General features: G+C 40.2%; 1 protein-coding gene across 2 annotated transcripts in view; it reads left to right on the top strand.

Moving 5' to 3' along the window:
* LOC138511212 (long-chain-fatty-acid--CoA ligase ACSBG2-like) overlaps nt 1–14,933 on the top strand; it is a 791,265-nt gene that overhangs the window by 391,161 nt on the left and 385,171 nt on the right. The window lies entirely within an intron of this gene.

Consider the following 14,933-nt stretch of genomic DNA (forward strand, 5'->3'; position numbering starts at 1 on the left):
AGGTGTTTTTCTTATACAAATATTTATGGAGTATTCTCTATTTTTGTTAACATTAACACAAAAAAGAGAACCACATTGATCATATCTGCATGGAAGAGGACATACACTCACCCTTGTTATTGTTGTTTTCTTAATCTTGATTGATATTGATAATTATGTTTTCCATTCACTTTTACAGTTATACTTCAATTTTTCTTCTAGAATCTGTAAAATAGGTGCACAGCACTTTTCTGAGTTTGTTTACTGGGTTCTGTTCCAAATTTTATTCCCTGTATATATGGGGATGAAAAGGTCTTATCTGGTCTCCCCAATACATTCTATTCTGAGCAGATAGTTTTTAAAGCTGCCTATATGGGTAACTGCAATTAGATGCACATACAGTTTAACATTTTGCACATAGGCATGGCTGAATTTACAAAGCTACCTGTATGGGTAAATTTTGTTGAATGGACAAACAGTTTAACATATTGCACATAGGGCATGGCTGAGTTGACCATTAAAGTGAAAACAAAATAAATAATAAAACGTTTCTAGATACGAAATTGAAGGGATAAAGGTACAGTTTTAATGTTACCTTATGTTTGGGTTTGAGCATTTCCCACAGCAAGGTACAATTGCCTTGATTCATCCGCGATCCAGGATGAATCTGGCCATATTGATTCTTTCCATTTATATGCCGCGATACGTGGCGCGTGATGACATCATTGCGTTTGTGTGACGCGATGATGTCATGCGCGTCAGAACGTGTGGCGGCCATTTTAAAATAGCAATTCTTACACCAGGCTGTATGTTTACTTCAACGGTAGTAAGAAATGAAAGTAATGTTTGGGACATAATAACAAGACTATCATGTAGCTCTATTTTTGGTTGGTGTACATTAATTAGGTTTTTAAGTTCTGGGTTTTTCGGCACCATAAAGTTTGTTGCCGTGATGGCGTCAAATGCTTCAAAAAACGGGTGGCGTCCATTTTGAAATGGCAGAATTTTTTTCCCTCCCCAAGAGCTTTGTTTTAACTGGAACAAATTTGCATGCGAGGTTTAATATTTATGATAAATTAAAAATGTGTTAATATGTCTATGTTTGCAATTTACGTGCATAGGCTTAATTGAAGGTGCTTGATTTCTTTACATCAAGAGATTTGTTATAACAAAATTGTTTTTGTAAAGTGCCAATACTAAATCTTCTATTTACTCAAAATTAACATGTAAATTGATTCAGATCTATATTTTGCTTATAGAAAAAAGGTAAATGGAATAGAAAGAAGAGAAAACGATAAGATTATTTTTCACATTTAAGACAATTCAACATTTATGGTGGAGTCATTCAAGTACGTTCTCAAAGCCAGTATGCCATCTCCGGTTCCGTGTTGAGTCCAGTATGGCATGTGTCCAGAATACAGATCCATTTTGATTCCATTCACCGTAGTAAAAGTTCTCTATCTCCTCCTCTTTCTGGTTGATCATTTTTTTCGATGCCAAAGAATTGAATGTCCCTTATGTCTGAATGACTGTGTTCTTTGGTGAAATTAATGGCCATCGGGTACCTGGCGTCTCCATTTTTGATTGCTCTAAAATGTTCCAGTATACGTGTCTTGAACTCCCTTATTGTGCTGCCAATATATTTCTTTTCACAAATGCATTGTATTACATAGATCACGTATTTGCTTCTGCAATTGATGAATTGTTTTATATCTTGCATTTTCCTGGTTGGTAGCTTAATTTGTTTGGTATCATTAAGCATTTGAGAGCACATAGTGCACTTACTGCATTTATATGATCCCGTTGGTGCCGGCACTTTCAGAAAATCACTGAGATTATTTTTGGTTGGATTCTTTAGGTGACTGGGACTTAATTTTTTCTTTAAAGTGGGGGTTTTTCTGAATTCCATTGGAGGTTTCTCTTCAATAATGGTGTTTAGTGTATCATCTGTTTGTAAGATGTTCCAATGTTTGTTTAATATTTTCTTCATGCTGTTGGTTTCACTACTAAACATTGTAATGAAATGTGTTTTAACATTTTTCTTCCCGGTTTTTTGTTTTTCAGTTAAGAGGCTAGTTCTTCACAGCTTTTCTGCTTTCTTTATTGCATGATTTAAGGAGTCCTCTTTCTATCCTCTCTGTAAAAAATTATCTTTTAGCTCGGTTAGATGTCTTTGATACTTTGTGTCCAGGCTACAGTTTCGTTTGACTCTAAGTATCTCTCCGTATGGGATATTCTTTATGGTATGTTTCCCATGTTTGCTCTTTGCATGTAACTTATTGTTGAGTGCTGTTGGTTTAATGTAAAGATCCATAAGTATCTTTTCCCCATCTGTGTATAGTTGTAAGTCTAGAAATTCTATTGCTTCAGAGCTGATTTTTTCTGTAAATTTGATGTTGTACTTATTGTCATTGAGAAAGGCAATATATTTGTTGAGACTCCATTTTTTCCTGTTCCATATCACAAGTACTTCATCGATGTAGCAGCCCCAATACACAATTTTGTTTTCACTGAATGCTTGGTGCTGCCAGGCATGGTTCAGTTCGAAATGGCCCATAAATAGGTTTGCATATGGGGTTGCAAATTTGGCACCCATGGCCATCCCCTGTTCTTGTTTATAAATTGTCTTATTGAACAAAAGCTGTTGTTTGACAAAACACGTTTTAATATCTCTAAGATCATGTTATTTTGGTTGAGGAATGAAATGGATCTTGTTTTTAAGAAAAATTCTGTCGTTTCCAGTCCCTTGGTATGTTGGATACTGGTATATATTGATACCACATCGAGAGTCACAAATAAGTAGTCTGTGGGAAGGAAAATCATTTTCCTAGATAGCCACCATGGAAAGGGAAGGTGGGGCTCCGTACAGAGCCCCTCTTCCCTTTCTATAGCAGCCTGCAGAAGGCGAAGCCAGAACTCTATGACCATATTACGACAAGCAAATGTTTTTCCCTTTCAAACCTTTCCCACTTTCGAATAACTTTACCACATAGCCGGTCCCAGGTGGACATGGCCAGTTTAACCCCATTTGTCATCCCTTGTGGTCATGGCCAGTAGCCAGATTGTCCGGGTCATGACCTTATGCCATGACCCAGATAATCTAGCCACTGCCCAACACCACATGCTACACCTCGGTCACCAAAGTTATATCACTGTTTTCTGTACCTACATTATGACACTTGTCAAAAAAATAAAACACGGGCTCATTTGCAAAACCATGCTTTAAGGTCCTTGCCAATGCTCCTTACACGAGTTTGCTGGAAATCCACCCATGTTTTTTTTTTTTTAAGTGTCAAAATGTATGTACATACGATTCCTGCCACAAATTTGGTGAAAATCCTTCCAGCTGTTTGGGCCTTAGGTGTGAGCAAATCTTTTTGCCATTGTGTCTAAAAAAAATTGGAACCTGTCCTATAACATTGCCCCTCCCTTAATGAAACCTCACCAAACGTTCCCAAATAATTCAGAAGGGGACATATACTTTTTTTTGCAAAGTTTGGTAAGAATTCGTCCAGGGGGAGCGAAGTTATAAGCCGCCCAAAAAGTGCTTTTGCTAGGAGTTGAGCAACTTAACCATAACTACACGGCCGCTATCGCAGGCTCTGTAATATATATGAGTGTTTTGTTTTTAAAAGTCTGTTGTGTTCCAACACTGCTAGCACTTTTTAAGTGCACAGGGAGATTAAAAATACAGAGCGCTGCATGAGTGAAATAGCTTCTGCCAATAGGAAAGTATTACATGTTATTTAAATTGAACTTCATGTAAAGTATATTGCTTAGAGTAGGAACCAGTCATGCTTCAAGGTTCTACCTGTTATTAAAAGTGAACCCCATGCAAAGTGTTTTGACTGGACATGTTGTGGGGTTAACAAATCTGTGATCTGTGTTATCCTGAACTAACTAGTGTTTTCAATTTGGGTAAAAAGAGAATTGTTAGGAAAGGAATGGAGTGAGGTGGTGTGATTTGTGATTTTGTACATATATTTAATATCCTATTCATTAATAAATATGTATTCTTTCTATACGTCGGCCTGGTTCTTGGCTTACCCATTAAAGGGTGAGGGATCTGCGTGAATCACAGACAGGAATAAATTAAAACATAACAAAATAATTGAACTACACAATAGACTTTGCATGAGGTTCACTTTTCACAAAGTTTCATTTAAATAAAATGCCACTCTTTACTATTGGCAAAAATGAAATTTGACGTGTGCTGCACTCTTTATTTTAATCTCCCTGCGCAGTTTGCATTGCTCACAATGTTATAGCACAACAAACTTTTTCTGACCCAGCACAAAAAAACAGCTATTCGTTTAATCATATGAAAGCCCTCTGCTGTATTGCAGGGTGCAGGGGAATCAGAAAGTGGTAGGGAATTTTGTTTTCATGCACCCTATCCTTTAGGGAGCTTTGGAGTTGGCATAAAGAAGAAGAATTCCCAATAACTTTATAGGCTGTGTTTTCTATTTACACTGGAACCAATGTTGTTGATTCCGAACTGCAACAGAATTACTCTGTGTAATTGGGCGACCTGGGAATTCATTAAATTATTGTTATAACAATTGCTAAGGGTGTACTGCCAGCCACCCACCCACTAATTAAGGGAAAGATGTGAACTCCAGCAGATCCCCCACAAAGCTAGGTTTAGTTGGACAAGTTAACATACATAATCATCTCTGGGTTTGCGCATAGGAAAGGACAGCCAGGTCATCTTTCAGGTACAGAACAAGAATCTGGTCAAAAATCCAACGTCAGTCATGGATATTCTCCAGTCTACCTTCCTTCTCCTGCCTCCTTTGGTCAAAGATTCCCAGCCCCTGTCCCTTTTCGTGGTTAGCAGTTCCACTCAGATGATTTCAATCAGTCCTTCTCATTCATTTCCCAGGCAGGTCTTTTTGAGTTCCCTTGTACGTCTCCTTATGAATCCTTTAGCACACCTCCAAAAATGTCTAAATTATCATATGCCATCTTATTGGTCATCAGTTTTGATTGGACAATTATTTCTAAATTCCTTCTTTTCTTTGATTGGCCACTTCAGATTATCAAGGCCAAATTGGGAGGGCATCAGTCCATCCACTTGCATTTATTTATTTACACATTTCAATCTTTGCAATGAAAAAGTCACTACATGGCAGCTATTCATAGCTAAGCATAATAATATTTAGATGACTAAAATGGTCTCCCCCTGCCGGTTCTCAAGAAACGTGTCTCAGATGTGAGACAGGCATGGCATCAAGAGATGACACAGACAGATAAGTAGAATTTCAGAACCTTTATTTTCCCTTGTGAAAGCAAACTAAGGGAAGTCTAAATCTATCAGCCCAAAACAAACTGCTGTCTGTGTCAATACCTATGCTTGCCCTCACTTCTATAGAAAAACAGGGTTTATGGGATTTGGCCAACTTGATAGTGTTCAAAGTAAAGTTAATATGACAATGCAGCTCTTCCGTAGCCCCCTTCCTTACGTTCAAGACACTCAGGTAATGTTCAAAGTAAAGTTAGCGTGACAATGGTGCTCCTCTACAGCTCCTTTCCCCTAGTTCAAGGCATTCACGTTTAGAAAGTTCCAAATGTTCTCAGAATTTACTTGGTAATTCAGATTGGCTTGAAAATGTCCACAGTACCTCTTGATGTTTCTCCAACTCACAAATGCTTAACTAGTTCAATGTTGCCTCCTGTTAAATACCAAAGTTGAATTCAACTTCCTTTCAGCTGGGGCTTCCCCAGTCGTGGCGCAGTTGTCAGACCGCACGGTCCACCCATTACAGGTCGCGCAACCAGGTGCCCTACATTTTACTTGTGTCCTCTTTTCCTTGTAGTGGGGTTTCTGTGGCCCTCCTGGATCTTTCTCCCACCTGGTGGACACCCCAATGCTTTGTAGTGGGGTCTCTGCGGCCAGCCTGGATCAATCTCCCGCCTGGTGGCCACCCCAATGCTTTTCCAAGGCACCTTCTTTCATTTCACCCCTTTTCCACGAGCTTTATGGATTACATTGCACTCCTGTCCTTCTTGTGGGGTCTCTGCAGCCCTCCTGAATCAGCCTCCTACCCGGGGGCCACCCAATGCTTCTTAACGCTCTTGACTAGTGGAAAGTCTCTTTTTCCTTTACTTTTGGGAATTTTTCTCCCACAACTTCCTCTTTTCTGATCTCTATTTTCCTCAGTTTTCACCACTGTGCACAGCTCCCCTTCATTCACAGGAGTGCCCCATTCAACTACAGAGTCTTTTGACAGCGTGTGCTCGTGCACTGTTACTTTGTATCAGCAGAATCCTCTTTGTCAGTTTCACCTGACGCGTCTTTCACTATACAAGGTCGAGCGATAAGATTGTATCTTGCTCAAACACAACGTGCTTTCACTTTGCATGCCTGACCGGTTGTGTTTCCTTCCTTTTCCCGAAAGGGTCCTTGTAGTCTGAGGTCAGGGTCTTCCCAACTGCCCCTCAGACACTGCTGGGTCTCCGAATCGGCCCATGGGGATGGGCACTTGGCATTCACACAAAAAGGGATTTGCACACCTCCTGGCTCCCTTTTCCTTTTTTTTCCGCAACTGGAGTGGCAGGCTTCTGGCCACACTATAATAGGGTGCTCCCTCATGCAAGCCCTCATCATCTCGGCGTCCTGGATTTCAGCCACAGCTCCACAGCTCTCCTCCCAACTCGTTCTAACCAAAGAGTGCTTGGATGCCTTTTTACTGTCCTGAGTTTTAATAGGCTGCAGGTGGGCGTACTTGATTTCAATTGCTGCCCTTGCCTGGTCTTGTTAATGTCCATTGGGTATGCTGGTGTGCCTCTGATTGCACCTTCTTTGTCCCAGTACCATAGTGGTGTTTCACATAGGAAGTCTGAATTCTTCCGGACTCCCTCTTCTTCGTCACTTAGGGACATGAAGATGGTGTGTCTTATGATAGGAAGGTGGTTCTAGTTCTTTCACTGAGTAAATGAGGTTAACCGGGAATGGAAAGAGTGGGTCTCACAGTAGTTTATAAGATTAAAGGTACAGGAGAATGAGTCAGTGCTATAGTTAGAAAAAGGGGTTTGTGCCCTGGGGTTTTACATTCTCTTACTTTCCTCTGAGTGTGAGTGTGAGTGTTTGATGAAAGGTCTTGACAATATCCCATGACAGTAGAGTGGAGGTAGGATAGATCAGAATTAGGAAAGGGGGGATACCACCTCTCACCCTCATGCATCCTACATCCGTTCTTCAAAGCCCTCCATTCCAGTAGTACCCCTTAGCAGACTGAACCCCGGGATCAGAAATTGGCAGTTTTGCCCTTCTCTTTGTTACCTGATGGGGGTCTTAAGTAGATAAAAGTGAGAACGCCATCAGATTCCTCACACATCTCAGCACGATGTTGCACGTGCAAATGTTTTTTGCTGTTTTGGTTAATTCAAACATTATAACAGTTATCAATATGAAACTTACTATGTAGACATCTGATTTATTAAACTTTCATCTCCCCGAATGTCCTCTTTTTGACATTTTCTGGAGACCTACAAACACAATTTAGGTTGTATCTCTTGTTACCAAGTTCAAATTATTATGACAGTTGAATCAACAGGTAAGCCTGTTCATAATCTTTATAGTCATAATTGGGTTATTTTTCTGCACCGTACGGATCTCAAGATAACCAACACAGTATGATTTTGAATGTAAATCTATGGCATTTTATTAATTACACACAAAGTATCCCTTCAATTTTCACAATATGTTTTGTTTCTTCAAACAGAATAGGGGTTCATGCCATCTGTTGCTTTCTGTTGACTCAGGCTGGTGTAAATCCATCAGCATTCTTGCACAGTTAAAGGATAATGGATTGCCTGTTTCATCTTGGAAAGGCTGATCTGCTTATGGAGGATGGTGCGCTTTTGTTTGAAAAAAGCGAAAACCCAGCCAGCTGGTTTCATCCAGGAGACAAAATTTCACTCCAACAGACATCATGCAGCCCACAACAAAGGGAAATATTTGTCCGGAAATAATGCACCCAAACGTACATCAGGCGCGATGTCATCCGGAATTGCCAGGCTTACCTAGGCATGGTAGAGGGGTCCAAATATGGCATTGCGGCAGGGCGAAGGCTGCTGGAGCAGTAGGGCAGGTTCAAAAGTGAAGGAGGGGATGGCAGGAATGAATAAGCAGCCCTCTGTGTGGGCCTTAGTGGTCTGGTGCCGGCTCCCGCCTCCTGATTGCCCTGATTGGACTATCACGGACGGGCAACCAATGGGAGAGGGAGTCAGGGCCTGGCCACAGAGGAGGAAACAAATGTTAATGCAGTCCGGCCATCTTGGAAAGGCCAATCTGCACGTGGAAGATGGGCGTTTCGAGAAGAAAAAATGTCACTCCAACATGAATATTTATTAATATGTGATTTATAGGAAAAATTGAATGAACAATTACAATAACCACCAAGGTGTGGTAGCACCGACGTCAGAGTACTTTTGGTCAATTAGCACATCAATACAGCTCAAACATGTATGGCACAAGGATTTACCTTGCTGACTTCACCACTACTATCAACAGTTCAAAACGCCATGAAATTGAATGCAACCCACAAGAAAGTGCATGAGCACAGTAATGATTCTGGAGCCCCAGCAACCCTCACCTACCCCTTAGACCTTCACTAGGCTTGTCAGCTTTGGATGGAAGGCAGTGGCAAGGACTAGGGACACCACGTTAAAATCGGATTTTGAATGGGGTTTTCAGAAACACTATGAGGCCAGCAATGAATGGGACAATTCGTTTTTCTGCACCAGGTAAAATGGGTTTTCACTTTATTAGGACAACTGCTATGGGATAACACAGACAGGCTCTTCGTGCAGCTCAGACTAGAACAAAGAGGGCTTCAGAACAGACTGGCTAGCACACCATAGAAAACTCGAATTGAGTACATGCAACACATGAAAAAATAAAAAGGGAATGCAATTTTAAATCCGTTATCAAATTATAGTAGGGGAAGAGGGATAGACTAGGAAAAATGGCTTTAAACAATTTAAGTGAAATTTCCAGGAAAACGAAAATGCATGTGACACTCATTTTTATTAAGGCTGTGAATGATACAAAATGAAAATCCGCGATCAAAACATGGTAGGGGAAGATGAGTAGATTAGGAAAAAATGGTTTTTAAAAGGTTAAGTGACATTTTTAGGAAAAAGAAAATGCAAATCACACTCTTTTTTGCTGAGGCTGCAAATGACAAGCACACTTGAAGCGATGGGGAACTCACATAGGAAAAAAGGTTTTCATTTAAAATGACAGTGGCACACAACAAGTAGACTTCTGGGCAAAGGGATTGCTCACAATAATGAAATCGGTTTGTGTTAAAAATGACGGATGCAAATAGGAATTTGTTTGGCAACACACAATTTAAACACACAGACAAATTCTTTTTTAGCTCATAATGAATCTAATTCTTTGGGAAAGCACTTTATGTCTATAATGACTCACAATACTCTATGAAGAGAGAGTTAGTTTTGAATTCTAACTTTCTCGATCCCGTGAAATAATGTGTAAATTAATTGATTTACTGAAATAAAACTATACTAGGGATTTACACAAGTAACTGGAATTCTTTCAATGGGAAATGACAGAAATGCATGGGCAAACACAGATTTTCAATGGAAACAATTACTACAATGCACAGACAAGTGAAATATCTTTCAATAGGAAAATGACTGAATTACACAAACAAAGTAGATAGGGGGTTTCTAAATGGTGGAATCTCCTTAGCAATGCTGAAGAAGATAGGGCGTATTTAATCTATGGCTAGTGATGTATATATTTACAAGGAAAGGGCTTTATGGACATCAAGGGGTGCCAGGGCTTCACTAAAGGGAAATCAAGGGGTCAGTCAAGGACTCTCTCTGTCCTCGAAAAAAGTCCCACTCCAGCTCCTGGCTTTACTCCAAGATTAGTCCCAATTCTGCAAGAATGGTTCCAGATTTTGACAGCTGCTCACCTCGGATTTGGTAGGGAGAAAGTCCTCATTTGAGGCGGAGTGACCTATTTCTAAGGCAAATGACATCACTGCTGTGTCCTCTTTCTCGCAAAATTGGTAGGGCAATGTTCAATGGTGTCCTCTCTTCTGCGGGCCTATAGGTCCAAAGAAAATGGGAGTGTTCTGGGAAGCCAAGGGAGGATACCCCATCCATCATCCAACTGAGACTGGGTGTTGGATCTGGATTGTGTACCTGAAAACTTCACATTGTGACAAATGCCCTTTCTCATCCTATTATGCCACATATGTCAGCATTTTTTACTACTATATTTTTCAGTGAGTCACATAGGCCTGGTTTGATGTCTGTGCGATCTACTGGTGCAAAGCTACAGTATTTTCTCGTTTATGCCCAAACTATATTAATGAAAAATATGGCATTCTGTGGGCGGAATATTGATCACCTGTTACACATATTCTCAAATTCCTATGGTTGTCACATTTATGCAGAGGTCACAATCAATTTCTTTCTCATAACTTTTGATATGTTGGTTTCACCAAAATCGTTTTTTGCTTACCAGATGCAGCTCACTGACAGCTTTTCAGAAATCCAAACATGAATATATTGGGATGAATAATATGGATATTACACAATGAAACACATGTCTCCCAATTTACAGAATGGGAAATCAGCTCCCTCCTTAAACCAAGCCCCCACCTTTGCCATCTGTGGCTGTGATGTCAAGAGGGGTCCTGTGTTGAGATTAGATCACATTCCAAGAGCTTCAAAGGGCTAAATGCTAGCTCAGGCAAGTTTTATTGCAGCCTAAGTGGTTTGGATCATAAACAGCTGGAGAGCACTCATGCTTGAAGGCAAACCAGACTTACATTACCATGACAATGGGCTTTTCATTTCTGGGAAGCCCACAGCAGAAATGAAACCAGGACCAAGATTTGGTGCCTATCTATGCTGCAAGCATTTTACTTTTAACCAACCTTAGTAAATGCACACACTCTGGGACATGTAAACCCTTGCAAAAGTAATTTCATGCAAACAGTGATTACAGAATGGCAACATAATGTATATTTCAAGACTTTAGCTGGACATGTGAATACCTAAAGTGTTGGTTTTAAAGGCCCAATTTGAAATGTCCTTTGTCAATTCCAGCCGTGAAACCTTTTATTCTGTTGCAGTTTCACATTGCCTTGTAGATTCTTGTAACTTAAAGGATTCTTCTGTGGTGGGCATTCTTAAGGAGCATATCTTTAATTGAAAGGGAACAACTGATTTTTACAAGTAATTATTTCTGTCACAGTGAAAGCTCCCTTTCTGCGGTGCCGGTTTGCACACAATCTTGGCACTTTCATTTACATGTTGGTTACTGCCATCTGCCAATATGACATCAGCCACTTGAGGCCTTTTGCAAATGCTTCCCTGTATCTTTCCCTTCTGTGAGGCCATGAAAATGTTTAGACACCTCCAAGTTTGGATGCCAAATTTCGCTCCTTTTCATTTTGACATTACAGGGCCTTATTTCCATATTAATTCAAAACCGGTCTTTTACTGAGGGGTATGTCCCCCCACTGACTCCGGCCTTTAGATATGGCATTTAGGGCTATTTCCCCTCACATATTGAATAGTCAAATTGGCATTCATTCAAGAAATATGTGAAATATTAGACACTCATGACCAGTGACTATTCTGGGCAGAGCGCCAGATTAAATGTGTATGGTTTAAAGGGTAAAATTGGCTGTGACTTAAGAAATAGAGGCAGACAGAGTAGTTCACTGCAAAAGGAAGCTTTATTATATTAGACACAAAACAGAGTGGTCATTTCCATTCACAAATGATTGTAGCCAAATAATGGGCTATAAATACAGTCAAAGGGTCTGGATGAGAAACTCATAGAAACCTACATGCATGAGAGATCCGATGAGAGATGCGAGAGCCCGGTGGCTTGTGGGCAGATGGCTGCAAAGAGCAAAGAGGAGAAGACAACGGGATGGGTACAAGGCACTAGATAAAGTCCAGACCTCCAAAATGTAGCCAGTATGTTTTCAGCTGGTAAAGAGCTAATACGAATGAGATGTATCAGCAACGGCAGGTTACAGAAGCCTCCCTGTGATTTTTACTTGGCTTTAAAGGGAAAAAGGGAAACATTGTGATTATTCTGATTTTCTTTATTTAGACACAGAGCCACAGGTGGATTTATTGTTGTATTTAGTGAGCAGACACAAGGTATCAAGTGAGAATTAAAAAGCTACAAGTTTACTTTTAGTTTGTGAATGAATACAGGTTTTCTGGAACTTGTTTTATAAACATGTATCTTAAATTGATATATTAATCAGCTTGCTTAGAGCAGGAAACAGCTCCCATTTAACAGAAAATTGCAATTAGCTATAAGCAATATTTTGTCTACAAGCTGATGGGTTTAGTGTGGCCGTGGGCCAGAATATTTGATTGCTGCATTGTGGAAAGCAAGTATTTTGAAAACAGAAGTTACATGCTGTTCTAAACAAATATTGGTTTGTGTTTATTTGGCCAGTGTAGTGAGTTGAGTGAAGCAAACACACTAGAATAACCCAGCATGTTATAAGAGCAGAATGAGTGGACAGTAATTTGGTAAAACATTGCCAACCTTACACATTTGAACCATTTTTGGTTTGTGAATCTTAAATCAATGTTGAATTTAGAGAGTTGGTTTAAAGGTTATTTTCAAGAGCACTGAAAATTAATTAAAGCAATACAAAGCGTCTTATGCATAAGTAGCTGTTTAGATAAAGGTTTGCTGACGCGTCCATGGCAATGGTACATTGTATGACCATGAGCAGATGAGCAGCACAATATTATGACAGACCTTGGTAGACTGATGAATCTCTTTGTGCATCCATTAGCTACATAAGGTTAAGTGGATGGGAAACCATGGTGTAGATGAATGCATGCTTTTGAGTTTTGTAAAGGTAATTATTACGTTCTTTCGCTTAATATTTGGCATGCAGGATGGAATTTGTTTTTACCCTAATATGATACAATTTATAGCAATGGCTTCACATCTGAAAGTTCAAACATTTTGAGGGAATGCAACTATATTTTAGCATCTGTTAAGGTGTTTACCCCCAGAGTGAGACTGTAGCATTGGCCATTGGAAAAATCATTTCACACTGGTGAAGACACCCGATGATTGGGTGGCGTATCTGTATTGGAGAACCTCAAGAGCACCACAACCTCAAGTGCTTTCATCAATGCATTACATGTTATGGGAGACAGGATAGAACCCTGAGGCTCCTCACAATGCATGGGAAGACATTCAGACCTCACTGGCTGAACTCCACACAGCGATTACACATAAATGAGGAGGACCAGGCAAGGTCTGACCCTGCCCAACCCAACTGACAAGGAAAGATGTTTAAAAATGCCTCATGATCAAATCTGTCAAATGCAGCTGACAGATCCAAGAGCACAAATAGACCACCCTCACCAAAAAAGATGGGGCACCATCTGCAGTCTATAGAGTGACTGCCTCAGTTCTATGTCCATGTGTGGAGCCATATTGATAGCTCTGCCATAACCTGTGCTGATGTGAGTTATGTGGAAGCTGATCCGCTGCACATTCAGATCCCAACACACACGTTCTGCTCTGTGGGCAACTGCAGCATCTAACACAACATGCTCACACAGATGCTATTATTTGCTATGGCCTACATGTCTTTCGCTTCCTTTCTTTCTATCTTTGTTTTGTTTTTTCTTTCATTGTTTCTTTTTTTCTCTTGTTCTTTTTTCTTCCTTTCTTACTTTTCCTCTTGTTTGTTCTTTCTTTTTCTTACTCTTTTATCCATTCCATCTCTCCATCATCCTTTCCTTTCATCTTCCCTCCTTATTCTTTACATCTCTCATCCATTTTACCTGTGTTCCATTTATTTTATTTTACTTTGGGTATTTATTTAAGGTGAATCGAGCTTTGGGAAGCAATGGACTGTTGTACCTTGGTACTGGTTACAGGCATCCTTCTTTCAGTTTTGTTTCCTTCGATCCTTGTTTTCTTGTGTCTGTGCATCCATCTTTCCTACTATCCGTGTTGCCTTGTTTCCTGTTTTGATTTTATTATTATATATCTTAATCATTATTCTTTAAGTGTGAACCTAGATTAAGAGCGATGGAACTCTGTGCAGGTCACAGGGCATTGGTTTCTCTTTCTTTCTCTTTCATGTTATTTCGCTCTCTCTCTCTCTCTCTCTCTACACCTCTTCATCAATTTCTCTTTTGCTGTCTCAGTTTCTGTCTTTCTCTGTCATTTCCTGTTGTCATTTCTTCCTCTTGTTCTGTCTTATTCAATCTTTATTTCTATCCTTCACTGCCTTTCTTTACTTCCCTTATGTATATATCTATACATTCCTAGTTGGGAAGTAATGTAGCACTGTACTATATAGGCAAAGGGAACAAAGCAGAAGGTGTTCCCGTCAATTTAGGTCAGAGAGTACATCCAAAAGTACTGTCTGTGTAGGGATCATGTTTCAAACATTACAGCACACTCACACTAGTTTTGGTTGATACTCAACCTCAGGAGTTCACTCTCACTCAATGAGTGAAGTGAGTAGAGATGGAAGGAAAGAAGAAAGGAAACAACTAGGGAATGATTGGGATATTCGAGGAATCACTTCACACATGACAGCCAATACCAATTGGCCCTGCCAATACATGTTGGCATATAATGGCCAGAGGCCAAATGTTTACTGTGCAATACACAGGGCCCGAGCAAGAGACATTCCCGTAAGTCTTATCAGTGTTTATTTTGGAAGTGGATTTTGACCAGTCATCTCACCCTTCCCGCCTTCTCTTTTTTTCCTTGCTAGTGAGGTTCTGCAGCACTTGCAACCCTTGGAGTTGATGGTCACAGCCACACCCAAAATGATAAGCTTACCCTCATGACTTCTCGCACCATCGTGCTTTGTCATGACTGGAGACTGAGGGCAAGCATTGCAAAGGCTGGTCACTCCTAATGCATGCCCAGGACAGGCCCCACACTC

This window comes from Ambystoma mexicanum, chromosome 6p, assembly GCF_040938575.1.
Source record: "Ambystoma mexicanum isolate Mex_15411 chromosome 6p, UKY_AmexF1_1, whole genome shotgun sequence".
Classification (NCBI taxonomy): domain Eukaryota; kingdom Metazoa; phylum Chordata; class Amphibia; order Caudata; family Ambystomatidae; genus Ambystoma; species Ambystoma mexicanum.